Source organism: Podarcis melisellensis (genome assembly GCF_964234715.1).
Source record: "Podarcis melisellensis genome assembly, chromosome: 9".
NCBI classification, from domain to species: Eukaryota; Metazoa; Chordata; class Lepidosauria; order Squamata; family Lacertidae; genus Podarcis; species Podarcis melisellensis.
Window position 1 is genome coordinate 12,905,837 of NC_138541.1, and position 20,184 is coordinate 12,926,020.

Genomic DNA, 20,184 nt, shown 5'->3' on the forward strand with positions numbered 1-20,184 from the left:
TTGCCCAACAGAGCTGGAACCCACCACCCTGAAATCAGTGGGAGTGATCTCAATCGTAGGTGGGAAAGCCCAAGTCTGTTTTCCTGGGTGCCTGCCCCCTTAAAAATATTTCGCCTTTTTTGCCAAATGTGTAAAGCTGAATGTGCGCAAATTAAATGCACGGAAGTTGCAAGTTACCTGTATTACACCATATGCCTCATTTGTGCAAAAGCAGCCAGGCCTTTCGGATTGTAGGACAAGACCTGCCAAGGAAAATAAAGAATCTGTTTATGTATGCAACAACAGCGGCAAGAGTCTTGATAGCGCAAGGATGGAAGAATGAGGAAATCTCGACAAAAGAACACTGGCAAGAGAAATCGATGAACTATGCAGAATTGGCTTAACTAACGTATACCTAAACTGCGAGATAAGGACAACTGTGACTTCAAAGAAGAATGGGAACTTTTTACAAATTACTTTAAAAGACAACAGAATGAATTGGACTCCTTGGCAGGTTTTGAATAAACATACACAAATTTATTGATTGTAAACATAGTAGATCGATAAGGATTTATACAATTTTACAGTATGCAGAGAATAATATGTGTTGAAAAATCAGAGAGGGGAGCTGAGGGAAGTTGGGGGGGGGAGGGTTTGATGGGGAGGTGGGGGAAGGGGGAAAAATGAATATGATATATTTTGATATGTTGAAATGGTCAATAATATTTTTTTTTTAAGCCAGGCCTTTCAGCACTGCCCATGGACTTATCAGAGAAGAGGGAAGCATGCCTCACTGTTTTGAAAGTCAAAAGCAGATAGGGAAAGTGTTTCTTAAGAAAACAGAAACAGAAAGAGGTTCCGTTGGATAACCCAGTTCCTTTTTCTCCCTTTTGCGAATCGCTCTCTTCTCGCATCACTTACTTTCAGCTTTGAGAAGAATCATAGAAAGTTCAACACAGGTCGCTCTGCTTCTTTTTCTCTTTCATATTACAAGAACTGACTTGCAGGCTTGGACCAAAGTACCCTGGATCAACCATGACGGAGATAGCTATCCCCTGTCATTTGTCTTGCATCTGATAATTGTAATACTGTTATGAGTTTGTGGGTGCCTTGACTCCCCTAAATTCCTAGGTCAAGTGGGTGTTGGAGTTTAATCAGTGTTTGGAGCATTGAAATAGGCAGCCGGATGCTGGATTGAACAAAGTGCTAAAATTCAGGCCAGACCAGTTTTTCTATTCTCAGGAAATTGCCTGGGAGAAGAACCACTATGGAGAACAAAGGAAGATGATGGGCGATTAGAAATGGGTGGAGCCTTGCCTTGAGTTCTGAGTAGTTAGCAGAAGAAAAATGCCAGAGTTTTTGTTAGGAGGAAGTTTCAGGATTTCAGTTGGCTGTGGCGTGATCGAGGAAAAGGAGTGTCAGTTTGTTAAATGCGGCTAGCTGGGGCGGGGCGCCAGAGCACAATGTGGGCTGCCTGTTTCCAACTGGAGGCTTCAGCAATGGGAGAAGCAAGACCCACTTGGAGTATAATGCTTTGAAACCCTCCATCACAGGCTCAGGTTGTATATGTGTGTAAATAAACCATATGTCATAAAGGCACAGTCTCCACTGTGTCTCATTTCCAAAGGAAACATGAACACTGCTTAGAGATTGGGGTGGTACATAACAATATACTGCTTCTAGGTGATGAGGGCTCAGTTTTCAGCCATTAGGGCTAATATCCACAGTTCACTATGAAGTCGTCTAGTTCTCATTTATAAAACCATCTATTCTGACCAGTTGCACCACTTTTGGCCACAAATCCCACAAACAGGAGAAGTGTTCAGTGTAGCAGAACCTATACTTTGGAACTCCCTGCCTATTGAGATCAAACAGGTGCCTTTACTTTATTCTTTTGGGCACCTGATAAAAACGTTCTCATTCAGGCAACCCTACTTACTGTAGATGCTTAGAAAGTTGAGGTGATTTTAATCTGCTTTAGTATTTTAATCCTTGTCTGTTTTAAAGTAGGGTTGTGAATTTTTCTTGATTCTGTTGCCTTTCCCTTTCTTTCGTAAACCGCTTTGAGGTTCTTTACAATCCGGGTTGTATAAATTTTATGAAATATGTACCATATTTTTCGCTCTATAAGACGCACCAGACCACAAGACACACCTAGTTTTTGGAGGAGGAAAACAAGGAAAAAATATTCTGAATCTCAGAAGCCAGAACAGCAAGAGGGATCGCTGCGCAGTGAAAGCAGCAATCCCTCTTGCTGTTCTGGCTTCTGGGATAGCTGCGCAGCCTGCATTCGCTCCATAAGATGCACACACATTTCCTCTTACTTTTTAGGAGGGGAAAAGTGAGTCTTATAAGACCAAAAAATATGGTAAATGGAGCTCGGAGCTCAGCCTACCCTACTTTCCGGGGTTCTTGTGAGGATGTAAAGTGGGGTGTTTTCATGTACAAGGATGTGAGCAGCTCAGTATGAGAGAGGCCCATAAGTATAACAAATCTCCCCATAGTAAGCCAGAAAAAGTAAATATTTAGCAAACATCGCAAGAACTATTTCTCTGGCCTTATTTTGATGGCAGGGTAAATGTAATCTAGTCCTTGAACTTTATCCTTTTGAAACATTCTATTTTAATGGAAAGGAGAAAAGTTCTTGGCTGCAAGCCTTCAGGGCGAGATGGGCTGTACACAGATAAACAATTGCAGTTCTGGATTTATTTTCCCATCCTGAGCTGCAGCTCTGTCCTTTATTTCCCTTCTACAGCTTGCCACATGCCGCCACTCATGCTCTGTTGCTCTGTGGACCTCCTGTATCCCATAATGCATCGGTGCGTCTGATGCCCCTGGGGACAGAGCAGTGTGCTTGGACTGACTGAGTTATTTTTGTTGGTAATGGGCTCCTTCAGATTGGTTCCCCCTGAGGCAGTACTGGCAGAATAGCAAAGGTTGGTCACAAACAAGGCGCCTGGGAAGCTATTTAAGAGAATTTCATGCGCTTTTATGCCCCAGGGAACCATTCATAGGACAGGAACCACAAGATTCAGGCTCGGTAGGTCAACTGAATCCATCTGTTGTCTCATTAAATATCTCTCTGAGATGTCTTCATCTTCCTTTTTAAGCAAGGGGAAAATATAACGGCTTTAAGTTCTATTATCGCCATTTTCAACTGAATTTGCTGAAAGTGAGGGGGCAGGGGGAGTCCGAAGGGGAAGCGTGAAAAATGTTTGTAGCATTGCACATTGACAAGTAGCTGTCAGTCCAAAATATTTCCGATCGCATGCATTTTTCACATTGCAGCAAGCTGAAATGAGGACTTTATTCCTCATCAGACTACTGCAATTTCCACCAGTGACAAAACAACAGCAGGGAAATGTATTGTATCCCACCCTGACCCCCAGGAAGCTCATGTCAACATGCAGAGTGAGGAATTGACTCATTGCTATCAAAAGTACACTTCAATAAGTCTGCATAAGACAACCATCTCCTCCTCTGGGGTAGCAGCTTATGAGGTCAGGCTGCAAGCAGAAACAAACAAGTTTTGTTTTTTTAAAAAAGTGGGAGAACTGCTTAAAAGACTTTATTTTTAATGTTCTCTTTTTTCTGAGAAGAAGCCATGAGGTCAGCTTCTTGCTCTTATTTCCAATAATCATGTCATGCGCTATTTATGTTAGACAATGAGCTTTTATCCATGCTGCTGTCGGGGGTCCAGAAATCGGCTGACTTTTGTGCCAACCCATCTTCCCCTCCCCCTCCCCCAGAAAAGAATCCATCATCAGAACACCAACAAAAGTGTTGGCTAACTCTCAAAATAAGTCTGTAAAAGCATCTGCTGATCGGGGATCTATCAGCGGACTTTGGGCATCTTCAAAAACAGTAACACAACACTGCTGGCTAACACAGAAGCTAATCTTAGTGACAAATGAAAACACTTCTTCCTCCTATTTGACACCAGTTCTACAGATTACTAGCGAAATCCTTCATCACCTGCCATATGCTCTTCTGTTTCAGGCTTTAAAATATTTTGAGCTAGAGATAGAAAACTACCACCAACAGACACTTTATTTAGCCTTACTTTGCACGTTCTTTGTAGATCTGTAGGCAGATGTCATTATGTGTTGGACTGGTCATGTTGTGCGGATGCCTGATTATCGTCCTCCAAAGCAACTGCTCTATTCTGAACTTAGAAATGGAAAGCATAATGCTGGTGGTCAACAGAAGAGGTTCAAAGACTCTCTCAAGGCAAATCTAAAAAAATGTAGTATAAAGACCGACAGAGCTGGACCATAAAGAAGGCTGATCGCCAAAGAATTGATGCTTTTGAATTATGGTGCTGGAGGAGACTCTGGAGAGTCCCATGGACAGCAAGAAGATCAAACCTATCCATTCGAAGGAAATCAGCCCTTAGTGCTCACTGGAAGGACAGATCCTGAAGCTGAGGCTCCAGTATTTTGGCCACCTCATGAGAAGAGAAGACTCCCTGGAAAAGACCCTGATGTTGGGAAAGATGGAGGGCACAAGGAGAAGGGGATGACAGAGGATGAGATGGTTGGACAGTGTTCTCAAAGGTACCAGCATGAGTTTGGTCAAACTGCGGGAGGCAGTGGAAGACAGGAGTGCCTGGCGTGCTCTGGTCCATGGGGTCACAAAGAGTCAGACACGTCTAAACGACTAAACAACAACAAAGACCGACAACTGGGAAACACTGGCCTGTGAGCGCTCCAATTGGAGAACAGCCTTTACCAAAGGTGTCATGGGCTTTGAAGACACTCGAACTCAGAAAGCAAGGGAGAAACATGCTAAGAGGAGAGCATGCTTGGCAAACCCTCACCATGATCAACTCCTGCCCAGAAACCTATGTCCCCACTGTGGAAGGATGTGTGGATCCAGAACTGGCCTCCACAGTCACTTATGGACTCACTGTTAACACCTTGTTTATGGAAGAGTCTTACTTGGCTACGAGTGATCGAAGAAGAAGAAGAAGAAGAAGAAGAAGAAGAAGAAGAAGAAGATGCACTGCATGCAGAAGATCCCAGATTCAACCCCTGGCATCTCCAGGTAAGGCTGTGTGAAATCCAGAAAATCTTCTGTCAGTCAGTGTAGACAATACTGAGGTGATACACATTGGTGGTGGGTAAGACTACGAGCCACAATGCCTGTATTCAGTCTTCACTGTGAGATGCCCTGTGCTGCTGAATGCCAGTTCCATAGCCTGGCTTAGGGAGGGAGACATTATGCTCATGCGTGCAGCGCCAGGATGCTGTGAAGTCATGTGCACAACAGCAGTCCCCACCACCACAATTGCCCTCGCAAGCTGGCACCTCTGGCCCTAACTGTTCATCTCTGAAAAATTTCACCGCCTGCCGCTGATTCCAGTTCCCCCACAGCAGCATGAAAGGTTCACATCAGGTTGTGCAGAAAGTAAATATCTTTAGCAGGGAGAGATTTGTTTGTCCGTCCTCACAGAACGCTGCTCACACAGTCTTCTTCTGTGTGCTTCCAGTGCTGGTCAACATTGCAGAATAATAATAATAATAATAATAATAATAATAATAATAATAATAATAATATGATGTATTATTTATACCCTGCCCATCTTGCTGGGTTTCCCCAGCCACTCTGGGCAGTTTCCAACAGAATATTTAAAATACAATCCTCCATTAAACATGAAAAGCTTCCCTAAACAGGGCTGCCTTCAGATGTCTTCTAAAAGTCTGGTAGTTGTTGTTCTCTTTGACATCTGGTGGGAGGGTGTTCCACAGGGCAGGTGCCACCACCGAGAAGGCCCTCTGCCTGGTTCCCTGTAACTTGGCCTCTCACAGCGAGGGAACCGCCAGAAAGCCCTCAGCGCTGGACCTCAGTGTCTGGGCAGAATGATGGAGTATGTGTTCAATAGCATGCAGAAGTAACCGCCATCTTGCTGCTGCACGCGAAAACACATCTTTTTACTCCTTTTCTACAAACTCAAAACACAAACAAAAAGAAGAAGAAGAGTTTGGATTTGATATCCCGCTTTATCAGTACCCGAAGGAGTCTCAAAGCGGCTAACATTCTCCTTTCCCTTCCTCCCCCACAACAAACACTCTGTGAGGTGAGTGGGGCTGAGAGACTTCAAAGAAGTGTGACTGGCCCAAGGTCACCCAGCAGCTGCATGTGGAGGAGCGGAGACGCGAACCTGGTTCACCAGATTACGAGACTACCGCTCTTAACCACTACACCATGCTGGCATAAGAGAATTCATCTCCTTATCCAAAGAGGAAAGCTCATTTTCTGCTTTCTGGATGAGTGTTTCTACATCAAAACTCAAAGCTTTCATCCCATGCTTGAGGCATCTGTGGATTATATGGCATTTGCAACCCCCTTTTGCTGCTTTGATTTCTGATGCATTGACCTGTGTTTCCCAGAGGCACTGCCAGTCGCATAAGGATAAACACTGTCAATGTTGGAGAACGGTGTTGCAATTGCCTCACGTCTCACAATTCTCATTGCAAAAATCAAGCAAGCAACAATGTTTAATTCCCTGTGGCACAAAATTGACACATAATTACTTGGGAATTTTTTCCTGTGTCCCTTGTAGGAAGTGTCAGATCCAACTGGTGCCAAAATGTTTTCTGGTTGCTTTTGGCAACCCTTGAGGTATATTTCGTTGCAATTCCAGAATAACGCAATATTCCAGGAAAGCATTTTGTTTCCACACTCTCGACTTATATAACTTCACTGGTGGGAAATACTGTGGTAAACCTGCGATGAGTCACGTTACAGGTTTGTGGGGCGGGGTCAGCCTGGGTGATACACATGGGTCCCTTCCAAACCTGTGAACAGGTGTATGTAAGGTTAGACTCTTTTAGAGGAAACCTGTGGAGCCAGTCAGATGAGTTTCTTCGTAAGATAATAGCCTGAGCTGGCCAGTTAAATACTGCCATTTGCATGTCCAAAGAGGTTCCCTGTTGCCACAAATACAACTCACCTCACTTGGATGGCCTCAGGAGATTCCTGGAAACTAAGGTCAATTCCTAGAGACTCAGGGCCAAACATGGGGGGTTGGCATACACATTATACCAGGGGTCAGCAAACTTTTTCAGCAGGGGCCAGTCCACTGTCCCTCAGACCTTGCGGGGGGCCAGACTATTTTTTTTGGGGGGGGGAGGTCAAATTCCTATGCCCCACAAATAACCCAGAGATGCATTTTAAATAAAAGCACACATTCTACTCATGTAAAAACACCAGGCAGTCCCCACCAATAACCCAGAGGTGCATTTTAAATAAAATGACACATTCCACTCATGTAAGAACACACTGATTCCCGGACCGTCCGCAGGCCAGATTGAGAAGATGATTGGGCCGGATCCGGCCCCCGGGCCTTAGTTTGCTTATCATGCATTATACCTTTAAAGCACATTTGAATCATATCCTTTCTCTCAAACATTTCTGGACACTGTAGTTTATCTCTCACAGAGTTACAGTTCCCAGAAACATTTAACAAACTACAGTGCCCAGAATCCCTTGAGGGAAATAATGTGCTTCAGATGTGGTTTAAATGTCTAGTGTACAGCCTAAAACACACACACACACACACAGAGAGAGAGAGAGAGAGAGAGAGAGAGAGAGAGAGAGAGAGAGAGACAGAGAGAGAGAGAGAGAGAGAGAGATGGGTCACTATTCCTCTGCAATCGCTCAGTTAGCAGCTCAATTTGTGAGTTTTGCAACAAGTGTGGGAAAGTGGTGGTTGGGTACTACAGGGTCAGAACTGATTGGAGGAAGAAAGCCCTAGAGATTTGACTTGCAAAACTCTGTACAAATGTTCATTTTGAGCAGACTGCAGGACCACAGCCAGCTCCTTCCTTGGCAATGTGAGCTCTTTGTATTCTTCTGCATTTCTCTCTCTCTCTCTCTCTCTCTCTCTCTCTCTCTCTCTCTCTCTCTCTCTCTCCCTCCCTCCTCCTTCTGCACAAATAAGATCTGGCTCCCTGGAAATCTGAGAGGGCCAAACCGGCTTGGCTTCAGCAGCAGAAATGATCCACCCCCAGCCCGGGAGTTCAGGAGTTTAGCACAAAACTCCGCCAGCTGCTCAGCAACTATATGAGACAAATATTTGCTTTGTAGGTGAGTGTGAATTTTCAAGGTGGTTTTAACCGGAGTCTGTGATAAGAGAATTTAAACAACTGCTGTGGCGGATATGCGTAACTCTCCTGAACAACAAACAAACAAATAAAACCCCCAAAAGCTGCAGGTTAGGCATAATATTGTAGTTTGTGCCCTACAAACATTGCATGGTTAGTGCCAATACAACTTGCCTCCAGAATGTCAGTATTTTGTGGGTGGAAGTCAAGTGCACATCAGAAATTTGAGTTTGTGCAGTTAAAATGGAATAAGCACCCTTTCCCTCTGGCACACAAAAGATATATTTTGTGCCTTTTTAAAAAATATATATGATATTTTGTGATTAGGGAAATGACAGGGACATTATTGGAAGACTGAGAGTCCAGTTACCAGTCAGAGCTCTTTGGCAGAGAGAGAGAGAGAGAGAGAGAGAGAGGAGAGAGAGATATGCTTGTAGAGTAAGAAAATAAAGTATTTCTAGGAAATGCATAACTTGGATATAAAAGGTTTCTAGTTCTAACCTAACTAATCTAGAGAAGCCAAAGGCAACTGTGTTTGTTCCTTTGTTCTCAGAGGAAAGATCCAAGGTGACCGCTCCTGTTGAGGTCTGAGAGAGAAGTTTGAGGAGGAGGAGGAAATTGCAAGAAGGATACAACCTAAGATGTATCAGTCTAAACATCAATGAGACAGGGAGGTCAGCGAAGAAGTCAAAGGTGCAGTCCAGGAATCCGGAGTTCCCTTGCTTTATCTGTTTTAACCCCATGCAAACCCCTCTTCTTCAAGCCAAGTTGCACCCAAATGTCCAACAGAAATGCCCTGAAAAGTCTGGGATAAATGAATAGCGAATGGGAAGACCTACCAACACAGAACAACCAAATGAGGATGAATGTTCCTTGTTTAATAGCTTTCCGTAAGCAAAACAGAAAGGGTGCTCAAGGAAGCCTGGACATTATCTCACTTGCACCTAAGCTTCGTGCAAGGAAATCAGTATGAACATTCAATAAATAGGGTGTCTGGAGGAGCCCATAGATGTAAAGTACGCCGAAGCAGGGCAAGATTTGCGAAGGAAAGAAGCAAGTGAACATCCTAATCACCAATCCACTGTAATTTGAACTGGAATGTTTCATTGGCAATGAGACCTTTGAGTCGTAAGAATTCTTTGTTGTCCTCAAATTTCCTTTGGCTTCTCACAAACAGATACAACATTATCCGTTTTAAAATGTGCATGGTCTGTGGTGATGGCCACATTTCATGTCCATTTCTCCCTGCTTCTTGGTTTTCCATTCTTCATTCAGTTCTCCACATTTCTGCAGGAATTAGCTTGTTGTTGTTGTTTTTAAATCCTCATGAAAATTCATCAGCCAAGTTTCTTCTAACACACACACAAACTTACATGCCGTTTTATTACCTGGCACGACATTTTTTGCAAGCCATTTCCCTAATGTAATGCATTTTGTATGTCATCTTCACTAATATATGCATTTTATTTATGAATTTTTGTACGCACTGGTTGAAGCGCTGCTTCACAAAATTCAGAGATGCGAGAACTTTGAAGGGTAATTGAGCTTCATTTTGCATATTGGTTTGAGAAGTAGGAATCAGGTAGCTTCTCATAAAAATGTAAAATCAACATTTCCCCCCTGTCTCTAATGAGCTGTGATTAAACTGTTTACAGCTCAGTGCAGTGCTTACATGTCCCATAAACCTCCATCCCTACTGGGTACCACCATGAATGTTGTATGAGATGTTAACGTATTCAATTACAATTTACGGGAAGATTCAATATATGCTTGAAAAATATTCCCAGACACTTTGCCTTTTGAAAAGGAGTGTATTGTTTAGAGTTTTTAAAAACCCACCTCAAAACCATAACCGTGAATAAAAAACCCCCAACAATCTTCCTGCCCAGAATGTTAATAAAGGAAATAGGTTGTAATCTAAGCACACTTACTTGGGAGTAAATCCCTTTAAATCCTGCCCCATTACACCCAGCAAAGCATAAATAGAACTGATGCAATTAGAATTATTTGGGTATTTAGAATCAATCTTGCCAACCTGTTTTGTGCTTCTGTCTTTTGAGGTCAAGTTCTATGGGAACAGTTGTCAAGGAAACCTGCGATACCTGACTTTTCTAACAAGCAGCTCATTCTGTCAGTTTCCCTGATATGGGCAGCTTAGCTTTTCATAGATTCTCATCCCCTCCCTCTCTATTTATTAAATCAGGGATTGTGATTTCTTTGCAAAAGAGGAACGCATATATTCTGAAGTGACACCTGCATCCTTAAATGCAATTTATTCCCCAAGGAAATATTTGCAAAGTAGTATTGTCAGGGTTTCAGGGAGAGAAGGGCAGATGGGGGAGGAGACAGAGAGCGAGGGGGAAGAATCCCAGAGAGACGAGGAGGAGGATGACAATGACCAAAGGTCGTCCATGAGTCTGTCCAGTGAGTCAGAGGACTCCCAAAAGGGAGCCCCCCTAGTCAGACCAAGGGGAGCCCAAGGGGGAAGCAATCAGGAGCAGGGGAGCGAAGGGAGAGCCCCCAGTGGGAGTTGGAGATCGGGGCCGGTTTCTCCGCCGGAACGGAGTGAAGGGGGAGGAGTTACCAGTGTGTCAGAGGGAGCAGAGCAAGAAGGAGACAGGGGGAGGAGATCGGAGCAGGACGCTTTGCCGGAAGGGGCGGAGAGTAGCACCGGGAGCAGTGTAGCGGTCGAGAGAAAGGTCAGAAGCAACGTACGCGCGCCAAGTTCAAATGTGGAGGCGCACGGAAGTGAGGAGAGCCCTGGGGAGGAGCCCGGCCCCAAAGCGCGAAGGAGGGGGGAAGAGGCGTCAGAGGATTCAGCCTCGGGCGAGTCCCGGCGGGAGGGAACCCAGGGGGGCAGGAAGACCCTGCGGAAAAGGAAGGAGAGGAAGAGGTGGTCCAGCGCAAACCTCTTAAACTGGTGCAGGGGCGGCACGGATTCAGAGGGGACTTCAGCGGTCTGATGTCACAGACGTAGAGCCACGGAGATGGAATGTAAAAGCAGCAATGCTCTTCAATAAATACTTTTGTAAATAAACTGGTTTGGACTTAGGTCTCTTGTGAGCTGGGACCAACGGGTGGCTCTGACAAGTATGTTGCACTGTCGGGGTTCTTCCAGAACCAACACCTATGGTTCCCCCACCCCCACCCCGGTAATACTTCTAGTTTAATGCCAAAATGTTGGATTCGGAGCTTGGGAAGTGGTGTGCAGATTATCTCAAATCCAGCTTCAATGCTCTCCCATCACAGGTACCATGAAACAACTGACTGGGAATGTAGGAATGTAGTTAAGAGAACTTTGGTTAAAAATTCAGGCTTAAGAGAGGCTACGTATCTGTATTTGTTTACTACTTCATAGAATGAATGAAAGAAGCAGCAGTAGCTACAGGCTAAAGGCTAAAAAGATGCAGTACAATCCTATGCGTATTGAGAAATATGTCCCGTGGTGTTCAATGGGCATTATGCTCTGTTAAATGTGTTTAGGTTTGCAGCCTTAGCTTGCAAAATCTTGAGGTGGAGGGAGAGGGCCTTCAGAAATACATGGAAGCTGGAATGAGTCTGGTCAGAAAGGAACTAACTACTGAAATTATGATACAGAGCTAGTAAATGTACCCCAAGGAATGGACATGCCTGTTCTGTGAATTTTGTGACTAAGCCCGGATCAGATTGATTAGGTAGCTGGAGCAAATAAATTATAGGTGGCTGTGGCTGTCTTTGTGGCTATTTTTATATATATTTTTAAAAAACCTGAAACAAAAATGATTCTTTGGGCTTATCTTCCCACTGAATTGTCCAGGCAGGCTTAAACTGATATATTAGTCATCACAGATTCTCTTTTCCCCAGGGAAAATCAGTTCTGGGAAAGAAGCTGGCTACTTCTTACAGAAAATTCCCACCGCTGTTCCCCAAACTCCAACTCCTACAGCATCCGTGACATCAGAAGCACCATGGAGATGAAGAATTTACTTCACATATGGGTTAATTACCACTTTGTTTGTTATGAGCAAAACCATGGTCTCCTGTTGGGTTTTGCCTTTACAAGATAAGAGTAGACATTCAAGATCTAGTCACACTTAAGGCAATGGGCCACAGTGGCATAAGGTGGGGAGGGGCTATGGGGGCCATTGCCCCGGGTGCACAATCGGGGGGGGGGGCACAAACCAGGGACCTTGCCTCCTTTACCCACACCTCAGAGTCCTGCCTGTCCCCAACACAAGTACAGTGGTACCTCGGGTTAAGAACTTAATCCGTTCTGGAGGTCCGTTCTTAACCTGAAACTGTTCTTAACCTGAGGAACCACTTTAGTTAATGGGGCCTCCCGCTGCCGCAGCACAATTTCTGTTCTCACCCTGAAGCAAAGTTCTTAACCCGAGGTACTATTTCTGGGTTAGCGGAGTCTGTAACCTGAAGCATCTGTAACCTGAAGCGTCTGTAACCCGAGGTACCACTGTAGTGGCTGAACGAACCAATATTTCCTAACCACTCTGCCTTTTTTCCGTGCCCCTTCCAAATGATGCTGTTGAAGGCCAGAAAAATGCAAGCCCGCCCAGTGGTCCAGGCAGTGGTATTTATAATATTTCAAACAAAGCATTTCTATTTCCACCAATCATATACATTATTACCTCATTTCATGTTTAACACACATATGCAATAAGCAATGGCAATTTCTGCTGTTTACGTTCTGATTCCCACCGTGTTCTGTTATATTGTGTTAGTGTGCATCGTGTAGAAACTATGTTCTAGTTTTGAGCTGTATCTTTGTGATTGACATATTCGCTGTATTTCTGCCCCAAGGGGAGGGGGCAGCAACTTGCAAAATCACTGCTTTCATAAAGTAACAGTCTGCCATTACTTCTCTATTGGAAGCACACTCAAGGATTTAAGCACACTCAAACTTCTCTATTAGAAGCACACTCAAGGGGTACACATTATCACAATGCTACTGCCACAACGCAACCCACTCGGCCTCCCCCTTTTCCTGCTCCTAGCTCCTTCCTTTAATTTGATATGCAGCCACACGACTTGGTATCGCTCGCAGATTATTACTCCAGTGGCACGGAAATGGAGAACACTATGCAAATTGCTCTGGGGGGAAGCGTTTAAGATAAGTATTTAACAACGCATGTTAGAAGCCGCCTAAGAGCTCCTCAGATTGGCGTGCCAAAGCTGCAAACTGAACCCAGAGGCACCTAACCAACTTCCCGATTATTTATGCAATGTAAGGTTGCCAAGACCACATTTGCAGCGTGGCAATACCCATCCCATGGTGCCAATTGTTCTTTTTCTCATATTATTAATACTTAAACCACACACCAAACCCCTGTTATTCTGTACCCTGGGAATGAGTGTCACTGAATGCTCAGAATGTTTCTGAGCAGGCATAGGTAAGGTTGCTCTGCTCATCTTTATTTCGTTAAGGCTGCAGTCCTATACACCCATGGATCACCAAAGTGCCACCCACGGGTGCCCACCTGGCCACAGAGACCTTCTTGGAAGCCCATAGGGTTTCCTCTCCCTGCTGAAACTAGGCCTGAAGGCAGCATTCATTTGTAGCCAGCAGAATAGGTTCCGGGGTGTGTGATGCCCAGAATGGTTTCTCTGGTTTACAAATGTGCCCACGTGGCCCCAAAGACATGGCAGGTCACTTACTTGATAAATGCAGAAGAAATGCTTTCTCTGCTCGCTCCCTCCTCAGCTCTCAGTGAATTAGGCACATGAGCATGAGGTAAGGAAGACAGAAATGGGAGAGAGGGGGTGGGGAAAAGGAGTGGAAAAGAACATTTTTTCACAGGCACCTAACAAAGAACAAAGGAAGTCTCCAGAAAAGGAAATGTGGGGAGGGAAGGGGAGAGAGAGAGAAAGAGAAGGGGAACTCAAATCCCAGTCAAGTCCAGCCTTGACAATGAAAGGAAAGGGAGTAAAGGGATTTTGACGAATTTTCAAGAAGAGAAGAACCTGTGTTGTTCTAGGCTGAATTCCGAGGCGTTTGTCGCTCCTTCTGTCCTTTTGTTGTTGGCATTTTTGAAACGAGAGGAAGCTATTCAGGTGGCCACATCTAGAGGGAAGGTATCGACAGTGGCGAAGCTGCATGCTCCAGCACTGGGGGTGGAGAGCAAGCGGGGGCGTAGCTGGCACGCATCCCGGGGGCATGGCATGCCGCCTGTGGGGGCGGGGTGTGCGTCCCGGGGGCATGGTGCACTGTCCGTAGGAGGTATGGCGCCCAGTGTGGTGGTGGAGTGCATGGCACGTGTCCAGTGGGGCAGCCGCAATGGTTCCCCCCTCCCTGATGGTGCCAGGGACAGTGCGCTCCCCCTGCCCCCCATTTCTCCGCCAGTGGGTACACAGAGGTGCTGTGCGCTCTTGAAACAGGAGCGAGTCTAATCTCATGCGGAGTCACTGCCTGGCATGAAGTTACCCAGTATCTGGGCCGGCTCACCCATAAGGCAAGGTGAGGCGATTGCTTCGGACGGCAGGATCTACAGGGTCAGCAGATCCAGCATCCAAGGAATGCATTGCCACCTTGGAGGCCAGATCTGACACCTCCTCAGTAGCAGACACCCCCCCCCAAAAAAAACCCTGCCTGTACAGCAGCTTCTCAATGAATAGGAAGCACTGCTGGGAGCAAATGTTGGGGGCTGCCCTCTGGGCTTTGCTTCTGCCTGGTATATTTTGGAGTGGTCCCCTTCCCCCCACAATGGCCTTTGATTCCCATTTCATCCATCAGCTAAGGTTGATTTGATTCCCCCTCTTATTCCTGATGTAGATCGTTATTCTCCCCTTGAAGCTGGTGTAGATATTCAGTCCCTCCTTCTTCCCTGGCTGGGAGAGAGGGGCACCATTTTGTGGTTCGCCTGAGGTGCCAAAGTGTCTTGGGCCAGCCCTGCCCAGTACACATTGCATGTTGGGTAATTTTATGGAAGGCAACCCCTTTCTCTTGAAGCCAAGCCACTCCTATTCAAGAGCACCAACCGCAGTAGCACTCCTGCATGCTTTGCCATGCAAATTTGCAGCCCAAGAGGAAGGCGACTAGAGAGTAGCGACAATGTGGCGCAGGAGGGATGGGGGCCCTGTGAGCTCCTGGCGCACCTCTGTCACCAGTCTTGTGAAGAATTTTCCATGTGGAAATGTGCTATTATAAATGCCAGCCACTGCTATTCGTGTCCATCTACACAAAGCCAAGACCTTGGTTTCGATCCAGCCTAATTTTTTAGTGCAGTATAGCTCTGTCTAAAGCCATGGTTCCCAACATGGGGCACACACCCCAAAGAGGGGCAATTTGATTTTTAAGGGGGGGCAATTCGAGAAAGAGTTATTAACAGTGAATAGCCTTTTAGGCTTCTTCCACGTAAATAGGAGTTCACTTTTTGAATACAGTGGTACCTCGGGTTAAGTACTTAATTCTTTCCGGAGGTCCGTTCTTAACCTGAAACTGTTCTTAACCTGAAGCACCACTTTAGCTAATGGGGCCTCCCGCCACCGCTGCGCGATTTTTGTTCTCATCCTGAAGCAAAGTTCTTAACCCGAGGTATTATTTCTGGGTTAGCGGAGTCTGTAACCTGAAGCATATGTAAACTGAAGCGTATGTAACCTGAGGTACCACTGTAATAAGAAATATTTGTCACCGGGGTGGGGGGCATCAGGATTTTAGAGATGCTTAGGTGGGGCAAGGCCAAAAAAAAGGTTGGGAACCACTGGTCTAAAGCATCCTCTTAAATTCTGCCACACGGACTGAACATTGACTCAGAATGATGAGTGCCACCTAATGATTATTTTGGGGAAAAGAGCTCCAAGTGAGACAAGATCAACACGCAAGTGTTATCCCTACACAATGAGGCTCAATCGAAATAGCTGAATTATACCGCTTAGTTGCCAAAATGGCTTCTGAGCTGTTTACTGGGGCACATCCAATCACAGTCTAGTGATATAGCCGCACGCAATTAAAATACACAGCACGGCAAATTCCCAACACCCAAAATTATAGTGTAGAATGTCAATTGAGAAATAACCCAGAGAAAGTAGATTGAGAAACTTACAAGTCGAGAAGAAATGGCTGCAATGAATGATGACCAACACAAGCTCCACAGTCTAGTCACCTCAGAGCAGGCGACACTGCTTCAGATAGGCAAATCCTGTTCTGCTTCTATAAATATTTATGTATCTCCAGACCCACCTTTGTTGTCCGTGTTTTGATTTTCAGGAAATCCTGTGCACTGCTAGCCAACCAAAACATACCCAGGAGGCTGTTCCTCCCATAATGAGTTCAACACTGGCTTGGATTTCCTGTTACTTTGCGGCTTAATAAGTGTCAAAAGCAACGGCCCAAATTATTATAAGTAGTAGTCTGTTTGTGTTATGATTGGACAAAACATTGCCCCACTTAGAGGGGCTCAATTACGCAGGGAAGTTTAATGGGGTGTAGGGCAAAAGAACAACCAACCCAGGGAGGTTTTGAAGATCAAATTGTCAGGATAGAGAGTTTTATTCAATAGCCTCTAGTGGCAGGAATGAAAATTCCAGGGTAAAATTCAGTGGTGTCTCTGTGTGACCATTATAGATTCTGCTCACATGACTGGATTTCATCTTCTACCCACTGTATCCCCCACCTCCTCCCGCCCCATGTGCACCTAGAAGTTTTGGGGGGTGGTCCTCCAGAGCAGAAGGTATGCGAGTGGCACTGTGGGTTAAACCACAGAGCCTAGGACTTGCCAATCGGGTCGGCAGTTCAAATCCCCGTGACGGGGTGAGCTCCCGTTGCTCGGTCCCTGCTCCTGCCAACCTAGCAGTTTGAAAGCACGTCAAAGTGCAAGTAGATAAATAGGTACCACTCTGGTTGGAAGGTAAATGGTGTTTCCATGCGCTGCTCTGGTCTGCCAGAAGCGGCTTAGTCATGCTGGCCACATGACCAGGGAACTGTCTGCGGACAAACGCTGGCTCCCTCGGCCAATAAAGCGAGATGAGCGCCGCAACCCCAGAGTTGGTCACGACTGTACCTAGTGGACAGGGGTCCTTTTACCTCCAGAGCAGATTTCGAGAACCATGAGAGGATAGAAGAGAGAAGTCCTGTTGTACAATGGCCTGAATAATGCAGTAGAGGGGATGGTCCTGGATCTCAAATAATCTAAACATGTCTTCTTTTTTTAAAGTTTGTCTCCTCCTTGGCTGAAATGCTATATCCAATTACCTGGGTGTAAGCTCTTTCAGACTCAGAGGCTTTTACTTCTGAGTGGATTTCACTATTAGGATCATTCCAGAAGCAGAAGTCCCAGCAAAGGAAGAATGGATACAAAAACTTACGGAATATGCAGAAATGGTGAAACTTACCGGAAGAATAAGAAATCAAGATAACAAACTTTTTATAAAAGAATGGAAATGGTTTATGGAATATTTGCAGATAAATTGCAAACAGATAAAAAAAACATTAGCAGGATTATTGTAATAACCTGCAGAGTATATATAAGAGTATATATTTACAGTCGATAATTAAATGAGCAAGTTAAATGAATTTGGATATGCAGAAGGTATCAAAAAATAAATTTAAGGAACCACAGAAAGAGGGGGAAGGAAGTCAAATTTTGAAATGTGAAATTGATTGTAAAATTTATGAAATGTATAAATTTGAAAAGTAAAAAAAACAAAAACACCTTTTAGGATCTTTACAGGGGGACAGGGCTTAATTTGCAAAAAAGTCATTGGGATGATGCAAGCAGGGCATTGGCAGCAGGTGATTTTTGAAATACTTATCAGGGGTATGACCATCGAGGAAGCAGATCAGCAGGGCAGCATGAGTCACATGGCATTCCTTGGTCCTGATAACGACTTTCAGTTTAGGTTGGCCTGAGCGTTTAGGAGGCTGTTTTTCCTGGCTATGGATCACCTTTTCCTTGTCATGCTGTCAACTGGAGCTTGGTCCAACATGCGCTCTGTTGAATCTGGTCTTTCTATTTCATGCTCCACAGAATTCAAATAAAGCACATAGCTATTTGATCGAAGGCAAGGGAGACGTAACACTGTGGGCTTCAGGAAATTGGAAAAACAGCAGCCTTCAGCAGGAGAGGTTTTCAGAGCAGTTGTCCACACGCCCAAGTACTGGAAACACTCAGTAAGTTTTTATCTATTCATGAGCTTTTGGCAGGCAATTCGCAACCATCAAGCACTGCTTTATGCCGATGAGGACTAGACACTTATTTGGAACAAAGTCTGGAATTCTCCTAAGGTGCATTTCAGATTCATGGTTTATTTAGTGCAGCAAACATCCCCCTAGGGACGTCTTCCTGGAATAAACGATTGCTTCGGATGCATGAGACCAAATACTTATTTGCAAAAAATAATTGCTCTTAGGTTGTATAGTACTTTTATCTTGCAATGTGATTTATGAACTTTATTGTGTCTAAGCCCAGAAGACAACCTTATAGCATAACTCATAATTTCCCCCACTTTACAGATGTCAGAGCTTCTTGCCCAAGGCTACAAAATGAGTCAATTTCAGAGACAGCAACTTGGTTTGACTAGATTCCTTGAGGGCTGTTGGCCAACTACTATCAGGCTAGCCTACCTCCCAGTGGTGTTGTGAGGATAAAATGGGAAGGAAGAGTCGTGTCTGACCTTCTTTGGAAAAGGTGGGGTTTTTTTAAAATTAACACAATTAAATAAACACACATTTCAGCAAGACTTAATCCATGCAGCCCACTTTCAAACAAACAAACAAACAAAACCTTCCAAGTCAAATTTCAAATGTGTTTCCTTCCACAAATTCAAGGAAGAAAGAGTTCGAATCCTCACTCAGCCATCAAGCTGAGTTACTGACTTTCAGACTTACCTAATGTGACTTTACAGGAGCTGCTAGAAAGTGAGATTAAATCCCCACCCCCACCCCTAATTTTATGTGTTTTTCTGAACCACCCTTGCTCAAATAAAAAACAGGAGGGAGGCAGGGCAAACATGTTAATAACTGTTTATTATAAATCACTCAAGCATTTACATGTCTTTCATAACATATTAACACTGATAAATGCCTGCTGGATGAAAAACAGGAGGAAATGTTTTTGTTCGTTTTGTTTACAGTCATCGTTTAACGAAGCATTAGAAAGACATTAACAAACCAGACTGGATTTCCCCCCCCCAAATCAAAACCCGTCACAAGAAATCTGGCTTTTACTCTCATTTACATTACAAATAAGTCTCCACGCAATCCCAGACAAAGGGGACTTTTAAGTCGTGATTCAAGAAAAAGCACGTTTCACTGACACTAGACGTGTTGAAGCAAACTCGTTTTTTGTTACTTATAAAAGGCGGGCACTGGCCCCAATCCATCCACATGCACGAAACAGGGATTGGTCCTGCTGTCTGTCAAAGGAGATGCAATAGGTGGGTGGAGGGCTGGTTACATTCAGCAGTAAAACATACAGCGCTCTCTAATACAAAGAACATAGGAATGAAGGAAGCTGCCTTAAAAACTGAATCAGAGCCATCACTCTATAGTTCAGTAATGTCCACACTGAGTGGAAGCAGCCCTCTGGGGTTTCAGACAGGGGACACCTCCATCCCTACTCAAAGATGCTGGAGATTGAAGGAGGGACCCTCTGCATGCAATATATTTGCTCTACCCCTGAGATACAAAGATTTGGGAGCGTAGCGTTTGGCTCCTATTGCCTCCTGTTGCTCTGTGGACCCCTCCTCCTGTTATAAGAATTTTAAGGTCTTAGATATATAATAAATGTTCATAAATGTACCAAGCAAACATGTACATAAATATATAAACCACATGTCTGAAGCAGCACAGGAAGACAGTCCTGAAACCATTTTGACTCCCAGGCTGACCAAATGTTTCTCTGCAAGGAGGGAGGAGGTGACAAAACCCTCCTTGTCACAGGAATTTAGTAATCACCATTTCAAAGGAATGGCCAAGCTACCAGGAAAGGCGCTATCAGATAACCTGGCAGACAGGAAAAACAACAGCATTCAAATTTCTGTTGTAGACCGCCTTTTCTGTGATGTAGGTATGGTGTTTGTGGGGGGTGGTCTTGGGTTACACCCCTTCTGTGATGTATGTATGATGTATGGAGGGGTGGTCTTGAGCTCCAGGGCAGGGAATTTAAAA

General features: G+C 44.7%; 1 protein-coding gene across 9 annotated transcripts in view; it reads right to left on the reverse strand.

Annotated features, from left to right (window-relative positions):
- The window catches only part of TMEM150C (transmembrane protein 150C), a 56,278-nt gene extending 40,064 nt beyond the window's left edge, over positions 1 to 16,214 (reverse strand). For 3 of the 9 annotated variants that reach the window (XM_081925383.1, XM_081925389.1, XM_081925392.1), the window contains exon 1: positions 13,737 to 14,171. The gene's annotated coding sequence lies outside the window, so the exon portion shown is untranslated. Of the gene's footprint in view, positions 1 to 177; positions 243 to 13,736; positions 14,172 to 16,120 lie in introns of those variants that run through there. The other 6 variants (XM_081925390.1, XM_081925374.1, XM_081925393.1 and 3 more) reach the window with 5 other exon arrangements.
- Positions 16,215 to 20,184: the final 3,970 nt, after the last annotated feature.